This window comes from Osmerus eperlanus, chromosome 9 (genome assembly GCF_963692335.1).
Source record: "Osmerus eperlanus chromosome 9, fOsmEpe2.1, whole genome shotgun sequence".
In the NCBI taxonomy this organism is placed as follows: domain Eukaryota; kingdom Metazoa; phylum Chordata; class Actinopteri; order Osmeriformes; family Osmeridae; genus Osmerus; species Osmerus eperlanus.
In genome coordinates, this window is record NC_085026.1 from 9115638 (window position 1) to 9136383 (window position 20746).

The following is a 20746-nucleotide window of genomic DNA, read 5'->3' on the forward strand; positions in this document are numbered from 1 at the left end:
TCCGTCGTTCTTTCTCTCAAATTTAACTGGTTAACTTTATGAAAAGATTCACAATGATTATGTATGTGGCTTGCTTTTTTCCACAGGTACACTTGCACTTATAGCAGTTCATGTTGTTTAATTGTAACTTGTTTAACTACATGCTCTTATGGTTCTTCCCTTTGGCACTTATTTTGGTTGTTCACAATGTGTGCTTCATGTTTTGGCTACTCGCAATGTTTTGTGGCTATCTCGTTGTTATGATCAGTGACCTATGCACTTTGTAAAGCTCTCTCTTGGAAGTCGCTTTGGATAAAAGCGTCTGCTAAATGAATAAATGTAAATGTAAATGTATATTATATTCATATATTAGCATTAGTTAATGTTACCACCAGTGGTAAGTAAGGAATAGAGTTGAGAGAAAAAAGAGGTTAGGTGTTTAGAGATATGCCTTCCTTCGGAATGCAGGCAAACAGAACAAACAGCATTCCAGTTCCATCTCCGAGTGTGTGAACATGTTTTCTGAAAAACCAATACCCAGTGCACAGTGATGTGTTGTTAAAGTAATGATCATGCTCTTAAATTTAGGTAACAGGTGCATCTTCCAATATTTTGTACACTTGCCAAAAACGTTTAATCGTCTATACCTGTGTGAATGAAACACAGCCATCTGAATAAAGGGAATCTAGAAATGAATGACATGACAGACTAGAACCTGCTTAATTAATCAACATTTAGAGATTATTATGCATTAAATAATTCATCAGAATATGATCTGAACAAAATCCTTACGTTCTTTACAATGTCTGTTATGGACAGTGAACTTGACACTATGTTCCCTGACGTCTGCCATACGTACAGTATGAATCATGGTGTTACGAAACAAGCGCTCCCCACCTTCAAATGGCGTTCCCAGGGGAGTGTCTCAGACTGTTGAGTGAGGGACAGGCTCCATAGCCTCGACTCCACAGCAAAGGACCAACCACACGCAACGTGAGATGAGATCTCATCTGTTAGAGAGCTCCGATCCCCACACCAGGCCTCCGGAAAAAGGGCCATGGTTTGTGAGACGCCAGTCCAGTGGCTTACAACTTGGTCTAAAGTTTCTGCTGAGGGGACACTCAAAGCCCCCTTCTCAGACCTCCGTTTACACAGGTCTTTTGTTAACCACGTTTTTGTGAGATGCTCTTGGTTTTGCAATACCAGTTTAATTGACTAACAGAGATGCAGTTTGCTGCAGTAATCACATCCATTCTCCAAAGTTCTTCAGTGCTTGTCTTTGGGGCAGTGTGATCTGTCTGTTACTTCTCTATATTTGACCAGTGTTAGCAATCTTCTTTGCATTTTACACTGCCTGTAGTAAATATACCTGCATTTAGGTGCAATGTTTGCACTGAGAGTCCCAACTAAATCTGTCTTTGGATTGTTGCGATCGGTACCCTAACAATGGCATTGGCTTGTCCTTATAACAGAGTAAGTGCTACTTGTTGGGGTAGTCTTCTCTGACTTTTACATCTGTTATTCATACACATTGTGTTTGTCATGTGCTTCTAAATTCCACTATTATATTACTTTAAATTGAAGCCTTGATTGATTTCAATGTTCTTCAGTGCTTGTCTTTGGGGCAGTGTGATCTGTCTGTTCCTTCTCTATATTTGACCAGTGTTAGCAATCTTCTTTGCATTTTAAACTGCCTGTAGTAAATATACCTGTATTTGGTGCAATGTTTGCACTGAGAGTCCCAACTAAATCTGCCTTTGGATTGTTGCGATCGGTACCATAACAATGGCATTGGCTTGTCCTTATAACAGAGGCAGCAGGCTGTTTTAGACAGAGAGAAACAGGTTTCAGTGATTCTGTTTGAAATGAGAAGACAGGATACTCCGCTCCCCATCCCCTCTGTCTGCATATCTGAATAAGCACTGGTTTATACAGTGTTGTTAAAGTCCGCAAGAGAGTGACTGGTGTTCATTTCCTCACCATCCTAATGGTCCAGACCAAAAATCCCCCAAACTCATTTCATCATTCTCACTCTGACTCATTTGAGTTAGGATGGTGAGGAAATGAACACCAGTCACTCTCTTGCGGTCTTGCACTCACATAAAGGGCTATTGACACCTTGCTCACAGATGACAATAATTAGCAGGGAGTTGACATGTATGTTGACGGAGTTCACAGATCGGTTGGTTCTAGGTAACGAGGAGGACAGCCTGGGTGACCAAGTGAAAGCGTGGAAGCATGGGCGTTCACACGACGCCAAACACTAACCACACTTGTCCTGTTCTCATCAGGCTAGGCTTCTCTTTCAGCCCAATCTGGTTCTGTTCATGGCACAGATTAATGACACTCATTGTACATTGTACATTGTGCACAGCACACACAGACGTTGACACACAGACGCTCACACACACACACACACACACACACACACCCACACACACACAAGTCACACAAGTAAAGTAGCAGTGCTTTTTGAACAGATTTGTCACCATTTGTCATGCGAGTAGAGACATGTAACTGTAAGTGAATGTACTCTTCTTAACACAAAGCTATAATGGCGGGAAAAATATGTTGTTTGGCAAGTGACGTGTTGTTGTCAGAAGTTTGCCTATTTGCTGTTTAGAGCAGTGCATGGCTATTTGAAGCCCTGCAGTTCTTCTTTCGTACTGTTGGTGGTGGTGTTGGGGCCAGTGCCACCTGCAGAAGCAGATACGTCCCTGTGTTCAGAGAGGTGAGATTCTGAAACCACATTTGGAATCATTGAAACCATTTGAACATAATAAATACAAGAAAAAAAAGGCTCATTTGAAGATATCCGTTTGTGTTTGACTATGGATGAATGACAATGGAGAAACCACATTAATTTTGAACATTCAGGGACAGCTATCCACCCTTGTTACGTAACAAGAACTGTGATCTTCTATCTGAAAGCAGATTTACTGTATATCAACACCTCATTTCGTGCATCCCGCAATGTCATTCCTGGATTCTCACTTGTCGCTCTAAACTGATAAAGTGCTGAGCAGTTCCTTCACCTAATGTTAGTCTAAGCCTGAGGTTAATTAAAGGCAGCAACGGCAGAAGCTGTCAGGGACTTTGGAAAAATATCTCTCGGTTTCGCCAGCAGTCCTTAGATTCATTTCACTGAGAGGGTGTGAAAGAGGAGGGTGGCATTTTAGCTGTCCCCTGTCCCACGATATCTCCCGTGATCCCATCAACCACATACCCTCTGTGCTCAAGTGTGCATGCATTTGTGTGTGCGTACGCGCGCACTAAGGTTTTGTGCGTGTTTACATGTGTGTGCCTATGTTCGCCCTGATCCCGCCAGTCAGATCCCTGGGCAGGTAGGAACAAGCTGGAGTTTCTGTTGTACGCCAGCCAAATTGACTGTTGCAGGCAGATGAACGTCATCTGAACATAGACAGGAACCACAGTCACCATCGCAGAATCATTCCTCCTTCCCTTCTCATTCTAACATTGCCGTGGAAGTGGGTGTGTTGTCTTGGAAAGAAAGAAACTGTCAGAAAGGCCCAGAGCTATATCACATTTCATAAAGAGCTTTTATGAAGAGCAGTCAACCGCTCATCCACTATCGCAAAGGCGAGGCTTAGACAGAGGGCAGTCAAGGTGTCACCTGATTCATAGGAGAAAAATTGAGTCCTGTCAGGTGGATAGTGCAGGTGTATACAGCACTGTCAGTGCATTGTATATATACTGTACATCACTCAACATGCTTTGGCTTGTGTCAGCACACTCTCTTAACCAATAGGTAATCTGGTCTAATCTCATGTCTAACCAGTGGGTCTTCTGGTCTAAGCCCATATCTAAGTAGTAGGTCTTCTGGTCTAACAGGTCATGTGGTCCATGACACCTTAACATCAACCAGCACAACTGCTTTACAGCTCATCTAATCTGAGAGACAGATTTACTGGAAGATATCACGGCAACCAAAGGGACGTTAATAGGCAGAGAGAACCTGAGGAGTTTCACTTGAACCCGAGCCAAGGCCTTAGGCCTGAGGGGCATGACTGGTGGGGGGAGTCAGGTGGCTGAGTGGTGAGGGAATCGGGCTAGTAATCCGAAGGTTGCCAGTTCGATTCCCGGTCATGCCAACTGACGCTGTGTCCTTGGGCAAGACACTTCACCCTACTTGCCTCGGGGGAATGTCCCTGTACTTACTGTAAGTCGCTCTGGATAAGAGCGTCTGCTAAATGACTAAATGTAAATGTAAATGACTGCCATTATGCACTGGATGCTCCAGGCAGCTCGGTGAATTTTCCTTGCTTCGTTCATCACAATAAAGATTGTGTATTAGGATCAAACACTAACAGACTAGGACATAGAATCACAGATTTCAGCCGTCCAATTCATCTGGTGGCATGCTGGAAACTGGGTAGAAAACCGGTTTCCTCCTGTTCTTCCTGTCACTGTAGCTTTTATGCAGAACGCTCTGCAGCTAAAACAGCTTGGACCTGATTTCTGGTTGTTTACATTATACTCTCATCAACCATGGCATCCACGCAACTCACACTGAAGTCTGTTACTGTAACTCAACTTAGTCTGAGGAATTACTTCTTGGTTGAGAGTCTTTTGTTCTCAGAGCTCCACCAATCAAATCAGCCCTTGTCTACTGTCCTGGCCTGGGTGGAGCTGACAGAAATCATTGCTCCCCACAAGGCCATAGGATAAATCCAACTGTCATCTTGTTCCACGCTGAGAAGAGTACGAAGTATGCCCAATTGGCCATAGTCAGTGTTTTTGTTTAAGTTGAGGACACCTAAAGACACATTAGAATTACGTCCCTTGAATTGGGGAGACTTTGCAGAGGAACACACGATTTCAATATTCAAAGCTTGTGATAGGGATATTACTAACCCAGATCTCAATAGGGTTCTCAACTGATAGAACCCATCTGAACACAGCAGACTTGGAACACAAGCACAAAAGAGGCGAAACCAAACTTTTCATTTAAGGGAGGGAAAGATGTGTTGTGCAAGTGACACTCAAGTTTTTCAAAAGAGGCAAGTGAAGAGAAGGACACAAAAACAATAAAAGATGAGTCAATTCTTTCAAAGCTGTGGGGTGAATATCTTTCTCTGCCTCTCTCTACTCTAGTAACTCATCTGGGCCTTGTTCAAGAGCCCTGACATGGTTACACTCATGGGAGCAGAGCTCAACCTTATAAGCCTAAAACACACAAAGTGCTGCGACCAGAATAACGTGCCTTTTATACTTTTGCTGAACAAAGGGTTGTGGGTCTGAATAACCAGATGTAGTATGCTGGCTCATATACTGCAAAATACTATCGGATGTGGTAGGACATCCTGGTATTTTTGGTGTACTGGACATCCGTCTCTACTAAATATTTTGGGAGTATGGGATGCAACCCAGTTCAAATAGCAATCCACTACTATGGCCAGCAGAGAGCAGTACAGAATCACTTTATCTGTCACTGGGGGTCTGCATCGCACACAGTCTAAACCGAATTCCCTTAAGCAGTGTATTCTTTCAGAACTGTTAATATATGTTTTAATCATTTTAAGTATATTAGTGAGACGATGACCCATTGGTAAAGCAGCACAGCATAGCAGACATGCATGCATGCCCACATACACGCACCCACTGACACACACGTACGGAAACACACAAACACAGGAACACAAAACATGTGTTATGTATACTAACCCTGGTCTGACCCTTGTATTTTTATGCAAAGTTCTCCTGTTAAGGCCACTTGTGTATGGAAATACGTAACAGGGTGCAACTGACGCATCGGTCTTCATGAAAGACACACTGTTTAATGCAAGGACTCTTGTCTGGTCAACGGCTTCCTCATTGCCACTCATTTCACTGAGAGAGAGGAGAAGAGGGGTAGGGGGAAATCAGAGGGCACACACACAAACACACACACTCATGAATATTTTACCCTTTTGATTACCCCTGTTGCGTAGTGTCTTCCTGTTCGATGCTAATGTGCTGCTGATTCGGACTGGGCTTCTCCTATCAAATATCAGTCCTCTTTCCATCCCTGCATCCTCTTTCTTTCATATTTGGAGAGGAGGGAGGGTATTGGTCTGATCCCATCTCCACAGGCCCAGTCAGGAGAGAAAGCAGGATTCATCGTGCCTCTCACAGCCCTGAACAGGAGCGCAGAGGTGGTGCTAGCTTGGTAATTAGCCAGTATGACACCCAGGGGCGCTAGTTTGACTCACCCCAGTGTGGTGTTCTGTTGTGGCTTCCGTCCAGTGCATAGAAAAAATCAACCCCAACCCCATTAGATGTCTGTATTCTGCTGTTTAGTGGCTAAAGGATTCTGTCCGTATCTACTGGGATGCCCCCCCCCCTCATCTCTCCTTATTAGTCATGACTCATAACCGACAGCATACTGGGCTGAGTGAGGGATCCTTGCTTTATAGACACATAGACACAGACTCAGGGGCAGACAGACCCAGGCAGAGATGAGTAAAGAGATAGACAGAAGCAGACAGGTACAGACTGAAGACAGGCAGGAAGCAGAGGCAGATCTCGACGTGATGTGGCTGGTCAGTGCAGTGCGTGTGGAGGGGCGTGGCAGGGTGCAGTCATAGCCTGAGGAGTCTGGAACCCAGCCAGTGGTTGAGAGAGGTTCCAGGACAAACATTGTTCACGTTGACTAACTGAGTGTTTGACTGACTGCCTGACTGACCAACTGACATGCCAACTGACTGGCAGTAAATAGACAGACGTCTAGGTCAATAGACACACACACGCACACAGACAGACAGACAGACAAACAGATGGACAGACAGTGGGGAAAACAAAGGAAGGAAGCAGGAAACAGGATACGTGGGCAGGAAGTCAAGTAACTACATCACTTCTTCCATATTGTTCCGCCTCTCCGCCCTCTGACCACTGCTGTTTAGGCCACTGGCTTGCACACACACACGCGCGCGCACACACATACATACATAAACACACACACAGGCACACAGATGTTGCTCTTTTATTCCCCTCCTCTGCAGATTTCTGCCCACTTGTAACAGCAGCGTGCTGCCAGTATCCATGGAAACCCCAGGGCTGTGTATTGCTATTGAAATGTATTCACAGCTTTGTTCAGCTCTGTGGTGGACGCTGACATTTGGGTGTGAATGAGAATATCAATCTGAGTGCTATGGATCTCTTCTTCGATGTATCTTCTGTAAAATATTTGTTCAATCTGCTACAACAAAACATGGTTGGTCTGATTTGATCCCATACTATGTACGGTATGTTTGTATTCCTGTATTTGTGGGCTGTGCAAATCTCTCTGTCTCCACCCATCTTCTTTCTGTGTGTGTGTTTGAGTGTGTGCATGCGTGCGTGTGTGTGCATCACCCTTGTGCACACGGCCAACATGAAACAGTTTGTTGTCAGCAGTGTCCCGTCCTGAGGACCAAGCCCTGGGCCATGTCCCAGCTGTCTCTGAGCACTGTGACATCATTACTCATTACTTGGAATCCAATCTTAGACAAACATCTAAAACTAAGAGTCGTTTACTTCCTCCAAACCCCACCCAGTCTAGAGTGTGTGTATGTGTGTGTGTGAGTGTGTTTGTGTACGTGTGTGCTAGTCACTAGTGCTGGCCACAGCAGAGACCAGTCAGCAGTCCAGACGTCTATTGGTCCTCCATCTCTGTCTGTCTCTCCACGGAACACATGACCTCCGGGATGCCAGTCAGCACGTCAGCCCGTCACGTCTTACTGGCCCACTGTCTCCATGGCAACAGCCAGTGCTCCTCTTCACAAACACAGAGATACAGTTGATGCTGCAGTGCTAAAAGGTGAGATTGGTGCAGGTTCATACAAGTTATTAATGGGGAATGATAATAATGTATAATTGCTGAGGGTCATGTTGACTTTTTAATGTTGACAATTCTGAGGTGACAGAATGACAGTGATGAAAAGGGCACCGTGTTTTTTGTCTGGCGTCAAGATGTACAGAAGGATATGTTCTACATAAGACATGCAGTATATATCATATTTGCCATGTACAGAGCGTTTAGTATGACCTGAGACTCAAGCTTCATAATGCAATCTTGCACACAGGGATATGGAGGTCGTTTGCAAAATACAGACTCAGATGTCTCAAGTGGGACAAAATTAGGACATGGGAAATATCTGAGTTATGGTTTCATCTTGGAGGGTCACCTTGGAGAGGAGAAGAGAGGGAAAGAGAGGAATGAAAAGGAGAGAAAAGAAGAAAAGAGAAGAGAAGAGAAAAGAGGAGAAGTTAACTCATGGTCATCAGAGCAAAACCTAGCCTCAGGACAAGACACAGATTTTGAGTCATTGCTCTATGCGGCAGCCTCTTAGTCTCACAGCCTCTCAGCCTCACAGCCTCTCAGCCTCTCAGCCTCTCAGCCTCACAGCCTCTCAGCCTCTCAGCCTCTCAGCCTCACAGCCTCTCAGCCTCACAGCCTCTCAGCCTCTCAGCCTCACAGCCTCTCAGCCTCTCAGCCTCTCAGCCTCACAGCCTCTCAGCCTCTCAGCCTCTCTGCCTCTCAGCCTCACAGCCTCTCAGCCTCACAGCCTCTCAGCCTCTCAGCCTCACACCCTTTCAGCCTCTCAGCCTCACAGCCTCTCAGCCTCTCAGCCTCTCAGCCTCTCAGCCTCACAGCCTCTCAGCCTCACAGCCTCACAGCCTCTCAGCCTCACAGCCTCTCAGCCTCTCAGCCTCACAGCCTCTCAGCCTCTCAGCCTCTCAGCCTCACAGCCTCTCAGCCTCACAGCCTCACAGCCTCACAGCCTCTCAGCCTCACAGCCTCTCAGCCTCTCAGCCTCACAGCCATTTTCCATCTGCCTCATCTATCTCTGGCCAGCCTGACATTTTCATACTCCAGTCAGACCCAACCAAAGCCAACAGGTGCATGCAAAGGTGTCATGCTCAAGATACCACACCTGAACAGATCTGTATATAATGAATCAGAGCACATCCAGTGTTTTGTGGGCAAGTGTGTGTCGACACACCCTTAAGAGAACACCCACAGTGTCTCGCCCATTGTGTGGAGACAGATTTGAAAGTAGAACACATGAAGCCATATTCAGAAGTATCCTGACCTCATATCTTCTCATCACAGTTGCCATTAAGGTTGCAGATTTGTACCACTTCCTGTAGCCAAACTGTTTCCAGGAAGAGCACACTTCCTCCTAAGTTAACCTTTGCATGCTTGTCATGATGTGAGGTTGGCTTGATGTTTAAGCCAAGAATCGGAAATATTAACATGAAAGGTCTGTTGTTGATGCTTTTGTTTTCACAGCATTAGCAATTTGTAGTCCTTAAAGATACTTGTGTATGCGTATTTAAGATGGAGGAGAACATGGACATTCGTAAATTTACAGTAGTGTGAGTGGGTTGGACATAACACTCTGGTGAGGTCTGTACAGTTTCGAAACCAACCAGTCCATGCCCTGACAAAAGGAGGCGTGGGCTAGCTCCTATCATCACCATGGCAACAAGAACGCAGCCTCTTGCTCAAAGACACAAAGAGAGAGGGAGAAAAGGGAGCAGGCGGGAGAGAGGGAGCAAAAGCGTGAAAGAGGGAGAAAGAGAGAAAGAGAGAAGGTAGATTAAGGGGCCACCTCCTCATACACTGAATGGCTTTTTAAATTGACAGTCTATCAGATGGACAATGGCATGGATGACAACCACTTTGTAAAAAGACTGACTTAGCTTTGCATTCAAACTGCTCCGCTTACGTACGTGCCTGGGCCTCCCCTGCTGGTCGTGTCAGACCAAGATCACTAAGTGGGTTGTCTGCATTAAGCCGTGGGTTCAACACAGGAGGTCTGTGGGCTGATCAGGGAGGCGTTAGGGGCTGGTAAACTTGCATGAACCTTTCATAAGAGGGCTTAGAATGCTGGTCCAATTTCCTGTTTTTCCTGCTTGTACTCTCAGACATCGTTTTACGGGAAGAGAATACGTTATTTGCGTGCAAGAGCAAACATTCAACAGTGACAGGTTTAAACGAATAGTCGTCCTCTCTCTCTCTACATCTTCCTACTCACCCCTGACCTAAACAGCTGCTTGGCATGAAAGTGCGTCAGTCCTACCCATCTTTCTCACCAATCGGTGATCGAACGGGAACGCAGCCAACACAAGACCAGTTTTTCGAGGTCACCGGGATGCTGACCATGTACTTTTTATGTAATGAGCTGTGCCTACATGCATCAGGGAGGGCTCTCCACTGTAGTGGTGGAGCTGTGTCGTGCTCCGCTCTGCTCCGCCCGGCTGCTAAGTTTATCACTGGGCCGATCGTTGCCCCCCAGGCACACACACAGCAGCAGCAACCCAGAAAAGACAGAGCTCCCTGTCACAGCTAGCAGGCAAGAGGGAGGGGGGAGGGGGGAGGGGGGAGGGGGGAGGGGGGAGGGGGGAGGGGGGAGGGGGGAGGGGGGAGGGGGGGGGGCTGGCTTAGGCCTGTTCTACAAGGCCTATTGTGATACACTAAGGGATGGGGGAGAGAAGACAGTTATGAAAGTATGTGCGTGCGCGCGCGTGCGGGCGAGTGTGTGACAGCTGCAATCGAACCCTCTAAGCCACTAAATACATGCTTGTGGGTCTCAGAGAACATACACTTGCTTGGCTAACCCCAAAACAACCATCTTTGACCTACAAACACGAGAACAATTCTTTCCTCGAAAAAAAAACCCTCTCAAGCACAGTAAATGCATTCTTTGTAAATGTCTTTACGTTCACTCTTTCACTTTCCCTTTTTGATTTGCTCTCCCTAGATCTCATCTCTCTGTGAAACCATTTCAAACAGTTGCAGAAGTAGATAGCATTAGCACCCACATTCTAGCAAAACAACCAGACAATATTACTACTTAAGTTAAATCACCATGGCCCATGGTCTGCTTTGCTGTTGTGCTGTGTACAGTGTTCTGTTTGTTTGTGCATTGGTGTTGTTTTGTGCAGGGTTGTGTTGCTTTTCCCCACCCTACCCCCACTCCTCTTCATCTCAGATGCCCAGCTAATGACTCATATATCTAGCAATTAACACCTAGACCCAAACCATTTCATTTGTCCCATACTAATACAGCTGTTGTCACAGTGTGACAATAACAATGATGATGTTTACCATACAGATAGACTGAGAGACCCTGTACCAGAGCAAGCTGTAGCATGGATGCTAGTCTCCCGTTAGCCTCACTAGATAGCTTCTACGGCAACAGCAATGACCTGGCATGCACACTGATGCATAGATAACTATGGACTGAATCCTTAAGGAGATCTAAGAATCCTTAGAGAAGTTTCTATTTTGATAGATGCCTAAAAACTGAGCCCATGTGACTAGTTCTGTCTAAATCTCTGGAGTAGGCGTACATATCAGTATTGATGGACTAGAAAAAAGCATTAAACCAATATGCATTTATTGATCTTTGGTTAAACAGATGAAGCCTTTTCCTGGATAACACAGAGGTTGTGACCTATATATCTATCTATAGGCTGACATCATCGCGCCTGCCTGGAGACCCGACTGCCTGTAATGGAAAAGCCCCCCCCCTACTCTATAGAGTAGTGGATCCCTTTACAAGGTGACAGTGTTAAGAGCTGTGTCCATGGCATGTTTCTGGGCATTGTCAAAGGGCTGGCATGACATGTTGTCCCTCACAGGGGCTCCAGGAGGGTCTTAGACAAGCCCGTGTGCGTGCCTGTGTGCACAGCCGCCACCAGCTAGCTCCTCTTCTGACTACCCCTAACCTAGTTTTCAGGAATGTGGCAGCCATAGGGGTATTACCCAACCTACCAGGGTGCACGGCTATGAGGGTGAGCTGAAAAGGCTTCTGACCTCAGTCTGTAGAGATGGATATGGTTTGCTGTGAGCCTTCTTGGACTGCAGGGTTCCCAGAACACACTAACGTCCACTCTAGGTCCGTCTCCCATAGAAATATACCATGAAAGAGCGTTCATTTCAGCCGTTATCACAGAAAATGACAAAAGGATTTTCACTAAGGAAGGCAGGCTTAGCCGCCAGACAGGCTTTTCTCTGCTTGTAAATCCCAGTAGCTGGCCCAGTAGGGCAGTAAGCTGAGATGGAAAGTTACTAAAGTTACTTGTAACCACATCTCACAGCACCCCGCCCTGTGGTCTACCTGTGGTGAACTCACTGGCATTCTAGTCTGTAACGAACCCGCTCTGTAATGTTCTCCCAATGACAGGGTGCGGCCCTCAGACTCATGACTCCAGACCAGGCGGAAACAGAGAGGGCAGAAATTCCTTCAGCGTCAGAAATATACATATTTTCTAGTCCCAGAAACGTATGCTAAGCTGCAACAGTGTTCCCCTCACTCCAACAGAGGTTTTGACAGCTTAGAGTGAATGTTCTTGCACTTTGAGTTAATTTGTAATACTTTGCTGACTTCTATTCTTTCGAATACATGATGACTCATTGCCATAGTGAATCAGCAGGAGGGCGTTGCCTCTCTCAGCCATCCAGCCAATGGGACAGCAGGAGCTGCCCTATCTATGCCTTGACATGCCCAAGGTTCACCATGGGACAGGCTCTCCACACTCCTCTCTGATTGGAAGAGAACAGTCCACGCAGGGAGAGTCACTCAGGCCCAGTCACTCATTCGTTGACGCCTAACATGACATGTTGGAACCTACTCTGGTGGTCCATTCAATGTGACCTTTCAAAATTTTCTGTAGTTAACATAACTTTGATGACATTTAGCTTGAAATGGCAGAAAGTTCATCCACACCCATTCATACCGTGAATTTCTTCCTGACAAGTTATGTGGTTCCCTCCAAAACAGACTTCTCAAGACATCCTCATTTGCCTGAAGACTTGTGACATAGATGGCAACCGGTCAGGCTACATTCCTGCTCTAGATGCTGTTACCCATCCATGTGTGCAGGTTATTGCAGGAAGATGGTTTGCTGTTTGATCTTCTGACAGATTCCTCTACAGTATTTGGGTGTGTACAGAGAGTGCCCTTTAGCCCATGCTAGCGCAGTACAGACAAATGTCATTTACTGTAAGCCCTTGTATGCTTGTGTGTGTGTGTGAGCGCGTGTGTGCACGCAGTATGCAAGGGAGAAAGGGGAAAAGAGAAAAATGAGAGAAAGAGCGGAAAAGAGAGAGAGAGCCACTTCAACCTACACACACAGCGGCCCTGTGTGCCTCTGAATGTACAGCAGCACCCTGGGTGGGTGTGAGGATGCCTGCTTATTGCGTAACAGTGTTTCCCTCCTCCACAGTGAGGAGAACACAGAGCTGTACGAGGGCTGCTATTCTCCCTGGCTTCATTTCTCCTGTGTGGTCGTCGCAACCTTTCATGTACACAGTAAGATCCCACAGTAAGATCCAGCTCTTCCAGTAGGGACAGTTTGTGTCAATGTTTCACTGCATATGTAGCGTTCATCGTGTTCGTTCTCATTGAAGAACAGTGGGCAACCGTGCTTTTGGGAAGCCGTACATATTTTGGAACCCATAACACTGATGTTTACTCTTTACGTGTGTTTGTGAGTAAAAGGTTGAGGAGTGCCCACAACACCAATAACATCTGCATCCCCCTCACATGGTATTGATATGCCGACATTAGTGTTGGGACGTGATTCTGACTGTAACCAGTGTCTACAGTGGTGCTGTACACATGCTCTGCTTGGATACATACTCCCTGCATGACCACTGTCCACCAATCCCCATAGGAGAAGGAAAAGCTAAGTGAGACACAAACAGCAGACAGAGAAGAATGTTCTAACTTAAATTAACACAGCATCAGCACAGTGTCAAAAGCATTGAATTCATCGGGAAATAATCCAACAAAGAAGTGCAAAACGCATTTGGTGTAAGCAGTGAATTAGTCAAAATAGTTATTAGAAGGAAAGTGGAGAGCTGTAATTTTATGTAAATTGTACCATCCTCAAAAGCAGTTGATAATTTGGTGAGAAGGCTGGATGAAAAGTAATTACCACCACACTACCACGCGAGCACACTCAAAGCCGATATTGTATAATTTAGCACAGAGCAACAAAAAGCTCTTTACACTGATTCCCACACTGGGGTTACTGTCATTGCAAGCAAATCAAATGTTCATCGAACCAACCTCTTTCTCCCTCTCGTTCTGTGTCGGTGGCTCCCAGCAGAGTGGAGCAGATTGACAGGGAAGGAGACCCACTTCCGGCGGAGTGTGCCACCACAAACAGCTCAGGGCTTCAGCGGAACAGCTATTGCATTTCCCACTGATGTGGAATGAAGCTTGGCAACCATTGCTGTGAGCCCTGGAGTGTATCTGGGCCTATATGAAATGCGCAAATCCGTTTGGGATGGGGGGGGAGGGCAAGCGCAGAGGGTCTCGTATGTGTTGTTTGCGTGTGTCGTGTTGATGTCAGGATGCACACGCCTGACAGAAAGGGACAGCACGTGTACCCTTGCATGATTGTGGGTCTATGATGGAGTACATATGTGCATCATGGCTAACATGGCTGAATGTGACGGAGAGCGAGATAGGGGGAGGGGAGAGATGCTGAGTCAGTCGAGCCGACGAGAGAGAGAGTAAGAGTGAGAGAGACAGATTCAGAACCCCCCCATGCCCTGCGGGTGTGGGGGAAGGGACGGCCAAAGCAAGCAGAAGAAGAGACCACTGCAAGGGCTAGGGAGTGTTGAAAGAGCATCTTGTCTCGTGACCCTCTAGAGCTGTGAGAGGGACAGGCTCTCCTCCCAATGTCTGGAAAATCACAATCCTGTTGGCATTGAGAAAACTCAAGTCATAAGGGCAACCAAAATAATGTATTTTGAATGGAATGTAGGATGCACCAATCAGAGGCCATGATGAATCTTGGACCCAGGAGAACTGATTCCCTAAATTCACTAAGACCGATTAATCTTTTAACAGCACAACCAGACCACAATTAGAACACCATGAATTCAAGCATGGTTAGACTCTAAAACCTACAGGAAAAGAGTCAGCATTCACAGCAAAAGACTGCATCCACAAGATGATAAGTTACTCACAATGTAGCCCAGTCCTGACTTGCTATTGCACTAGTAGCACCTTGGCTAATGCATGCAGGGCCATACTGTGCCATACACCCTCATAGCCCTAGGTTCTGACCTGTAGCATATTGACCTGTCATCTGTATGGTGACAGCTATCAAGGACAGGCCAATTAAAACACATCGTCAGGGGAGCAGAGCAGCCTGAAACAACAGCTGACTTCCTGTCATTGTCGGCAGGAGCCGTGTGATTGATGCTGCAGGTTCAAACCTGCCACGGACCAGTCCACATCTGCCCCCGCTCCAAACGGAGACACTGCCTGAGTCACTGTGTGTGTTATGGTAATAACCTTGCAACACCCTGAGCTGACAACCCCTCTTTCTCCCCCACCCAACCCCACCCTTCACACACGCACACATCTCAATGACAAGGACCGGTTCGGACTGGTTGTCTGGTGTCAGTGTCATGCGCATTGCTTGGATGAAAGACAGTGTGGTGCTGTCCCTAGCCAAGTCAGTTTACAGCAAGGTGCCGCACTGTGCTCATAAACACATTTATATGTAGACAAGGTCTAAAGACACTGTAACAGAGCGATCCACCTTTAAATCTCACACAAGCTCAACCTAAGCTCCCATTTTACTGCAGAGGAGAGAAGAGGGCATGGAGGAATCAAGTAGCTCACCTTGGTGAAGGTCACGCAACCACAGTCCCATGCACGTGCATGATACAATGCTTCCAAACAGATATGGGAATGCAGGCATGCTTGCACACCTGACCAGACACACACACACACACACACAGTAGAAACACACAGACACAAACACATGGAGCAGGATGCATCAGAGCTGTGTTCCAACGCAGAGGGGAAACTGCATCATGCACTTAGTAAGCACAGGGACTGCATTATTCATAGAGACAGTCAAAGAATATCAGAGAAAGCAAGACAGCGTGCTGCTGGGCTGCATCGTCCCTGCATACCAAGCAGAGCTCGGCTCTCACACAGCGCTGTACAGCAGTCCTTACTGAGAGCCGAGGGCTCTCAGTAAGGACTGCACATGCTTCACTTCCTGTGTGCACGGAATGTTAGCAGTTAGTAGCAGTTAACAGTCAGTGCTCGGATTCCGTCGCATATCTGCCGAGTAATTGCCGTTCCCCCATTAACATGTTGACGCGAAACAGAACCGGAATGAAGCACGAGTGGAAAAAGGTCTGTCACGTCAAGAGCCCCCCACAAAAGGAAAGGGAGGGTACGCAACCATTTAGACTCTACTGTTGTGTTATCGGCTCTAATAAGCTCCCAGTGCAACAGTGGCAGCAGTAACAGAGGGGAATGTAATAGAAATAATAACTACGTCCTCAGCGGCAGGCTGAGTAGGACTAGGAGACACATAGAGAGCTTGGCGTTTTAATTGCCTTTAATTACAGCAGGGAGAGAGGCTGTGAACTGGAGTATAGAGGCCTAATTGCCATGCCAACCAAGCGCCCCCCACGCACGCCCCCTCAAGAAGAAGCCGGGGCCACCCCCTGTTCTTGTCAACTAACCAACCTGCCAGTTAATAGACACACACTTGCACATATTCACACATTCATACACACACACCACTCAATCTTTTGGTAAACATTACATATGGTAACTCCTTTCTCACCGTGATCTCAAAGGTTGCTTGAGCACATTTTGGAGGTAGAGAATATGACAAAGGTGTATATTTTAGTACCATACATGCACCTAGCAGAGCCTTGGGATTCCAGACTTGTGAGTTGGTGGGGATTTGTACAACATGGCCCAAGTCACATGATTTAGTTGATCTTCTACATCAGTTCACTACATGTTAACACTTTAATTACCATTTGCAATAATGCAGCAATACAGCTACGGAGCCAACAAGAACATTATATTGATGGCTGTTGTTCATAATACTGGATAGTGTTGTTCCCTGTGTTGGCAAATATCTAATTGCATTCATCATTGAAATTATCCACTCATGGACATGGACTGTACATCAGTTGGTCCGCCTCGGAAATAACTGCTTCCATTAGCTCTCCCTTGCTGGATGGTAGAACAGACAACAACAATATTACAGCCTATAAGAAAAAAAGGTGTCCAATCTTTCTAACCTGTTGACTGTCAGCTACATCACATCAGAGTTTGAGGGCTGCCTCTTGTGTGGCTTTGATGTATTGCTTTAAGTCAGCCTGTCATCCACCTGTCACCACTTTCAACCTGTCCTGTGTTGATTGAATCTTCTCATCTGTTGACTTGACAATGACAGTGAACCTGGGTAGTTCTTCCATACGAACTGCTGTCCTGTTGGCTGATATCCAGATCAAGAGCTCTAAACTGGAACTGAAGCCCTGGGATTTCCCAACCTATTAAAAGACTCTATTTATAACCAGCAGCACTGCTGTGGACTGGAGACTCTCAACTGTCTCAGAATGTCAGGTTTAAAAAGAAATGGACATTGTCTCTGGGTGGGCCATACTGAGTTTAGAATGTAAGTACATTAACTCACATGTCAAAATCTAGCCAAGAACAATCTTTTGAGTGAAATCATCATGCATCTGGATCTTTGATTGAAAATATATCATAAACTTATGTTTAGCAGAAAAACCACTCTGTAGCCTTTACCGTACATCTGATTTCAACTACATTAACAGCAGTCTGTGTAATACTGTTTAAGACTTTATTTGACTAACTTATACTATTGGTTATTGGTCTATCTCTAGTGGACTTGTCATCTTTGTGCTATACACCATACCACACACATCCAGTCACCCACTGTTAAGTAGATAGATAATTCTTCCGATGATACTATACACTTGACTTTAGTCCTATTTAACTTCCCTTCCTTGACTGATCCTTACTAGGAACTTGTACTGGAACATCTCATGTTTTGACCAGTGGTGCTATGTAAACACATTAGAGTACCGCACCTATACTCCTGTTGACTCATCTGTCTTTTCAGATCTGGTTTCAGTCTTGGAACAATGTATTAAATCATGATCTAATAACGCCACATGACCATGCTGCATAGAGTGTTCAAGTACAGCTAGGGTTTGGAAGCTTAAGCCTCCTCCCACACAGCCTTCTCCAGGTAGCCCACTCCAAAGCCATTCTTTCTTGCAGCAATGTATACAATGTTGTCATTGCTCAGGATAAAAATTCATACAAGGATTAGGAATATAGTTTCATAAACTATGTAAGGTTCATGTCTTGTTTGAGCTTCTGTCTCCTGACACCAGTCTTCTCACATAGCCAAAAGGCTGACTACCGTGGACAAGAAAAAATTCCAAATTGAGCAGCGTGAGAACAAAGTCTATCTTTATTTCAACCATTCTCTTTTTAATTTTACAGTTCTCGAATCATCCTTCAAATTTTGCTTACTAGTAGTCAAACTATTTCAACAGGACAAATAACAATAATAATATTCTAATACATTTCAGGTTTGTATATATTCAGTATGTTGCCTCTCTCTCTTTCTCGGTTGACAGTCATGACAACATGTAGAGCACTGGGGTGATGACAATAAATTAATTAATTAATGGGATTGGTGCTTGGAGTGTACTTATTGTCATGTACCTTGGAAACATGACAGCTTGACTCAAGGAACGTACGTATCAAAACGCTAATAGTGTCTCTCTTTCTGTCTGTGCAGGGGAGAGAGAGAGAACAGTAAGAGAGAGCTGTTGCCAGGCAGACAGGTTTCAGTGGAGACCAACAACACCCAAGGGCCTCTGGGTGTTACATAAGCCCACGCCTGTTCAGTTACGCAGCAGCCTGTGGGATCCAAAGGTGGCTGTCAAACTGGTGAGTGGAGTGATGGTAAGCTATGTCTGCAGGAAACAAGATTTGGGGATTTCTTGGAGAGAAAACAAAGTTCCTTTCAAAGCAGTGTTTGTTGGCTACCTGTCGCCCAGTTTCTCGAGGTCATGCATCACAACTGTTTGTGTCCTTTTATGTATCCTTCCCTGCTGAATTCATGAAGAAATGCAGTCCGTCACAATGGGATTGGGACACACAGCCATCTCTGTATCTGGGAAAATAAATCAATGATAACCAGGAATCCAGTAGCTGTGGGTTTGAACCTCTACTCATCCATGACAGGAAACTTCTAGAATTACAAAATTGTGAGGAAACATTCCAGAACTGAAACAGATCCCATGAGAGGCAACTGCAGAGTCATTCTGATCCACATAGACCATTGTCCCTTCAACTCTCATGCCATAGATACTTAAAGACTGTAGAATGCATCCGGACAGCATTGTCAAGACTGGGTAGAGCATGAAGGAGAATGTGACTCAATGAACATTTTGGGTCATTGGGTGTGCTCAAGCCTTCGGCGAGAGCACAACCTTTGTTCTCTCACATATATATTATTATTATTCTTTTTGCCCCCCTAAAACTCAGTCAATATTTGGCCTACATAGACAACCTAGGTGTCAAAAGTTTCGTCTTGGTAGCGATTGAGTTGCTTCTATTGGGATTTACGTTCCGTTGCATGGTTTAGGCTCAAGTTAAGTTTTTGTGGCGAAAAGTGAAGCTAACGGTGGCTAATTTGCTAGCCACAGTCACTGACGTTACTTACGTCACTAACGTCACGAAAACACGCGTGACTACCTGTATCAGAACATTCGTTTCGCATCTGTTAACTTGGGGGATAGCTAGGCTAACTATAGCTTTACTGCAAGGCAGCTGCAGAAACGCCCAAGCAAAGAGGCCAGGGTGATAACTATTTACTTATTTTACTTTGTGATGTGAAACACAATTGTAAAATGTAATGTACAATATTAGCTGATATTATTAAGGAAGTAGGCCCACATCTACTTTCGGAAACGGTAGTCTACTATTTCACTGAGGCATTAGCATGACATTAGCCTCTGTTACCCGGGCAACACATACTACAGTGGTCTACGATGCATCTGTTTTCAATCATTAAAATAAACATTCCTCACAAATACATTTTCGTTGTAGGATGTATTATGACATTACAAGTAAACGATTTGTTGGTGAAATTATCATTACCTGTGGTTTCAAACCAGTGTTGCTCACTGCAACGCTGTAGCCTACGCGAGACACTACAAAAACATCTAAGCTACACAGCTGTTTAGGAAGTCAAACGGCGACAGAACATGTTTGGCACTCCCCTTACTTAAATCAAAAGTCTTTCAATAGGTGAAACTATCTGACTACTAACCTGAACTTCATTGCCACAGCCTAAACTTTGTCAATCTGTTCATGAAAATCATTCATTTCAGCCTAACCCGTACAACGGAACGTCAAATCGAATTCAACCAACGCAATCACTACCAAGACGAACACAGCAGTAGTCTAGTACTGTACTGTAGTAGAATTTACCGGGGCAGCTTCTCCACACAGGGCTATATCGCATTTTGCGTTGTTACTGACAATGATCGCTACCAGTGAGCTTTTTATGAATGAGCGATTTTCCACTAAATAAATGTCAAGCTTATTTACGTTTTTGGGGGCATATTTTCAGTTAGCAGATGGTACTGTTTGAATCGCGAGTCTATCTTCTGCCGGTAACGTCGTAGAATAATCTTCAAAGGGGTTCTTTATTAATGAATGAATGCAATATGAGTAGGCTAAATGCCTGAAAATATCACGAGAAGGGAAAACTTAAAAGGACGTTTAAGTCATAGAGATTAGGTCCATTTTTACACCGGTCTGCCAAATGTATTCGTTTTGATTCAGCTATGAGGCTGCCTCTTGCAGGGGAAATGAGAAGACATCATATTTCATTCTACACTTCACTCGTATTTTAAGTTGTAAATAAACAGAAAAAAATATGCTTT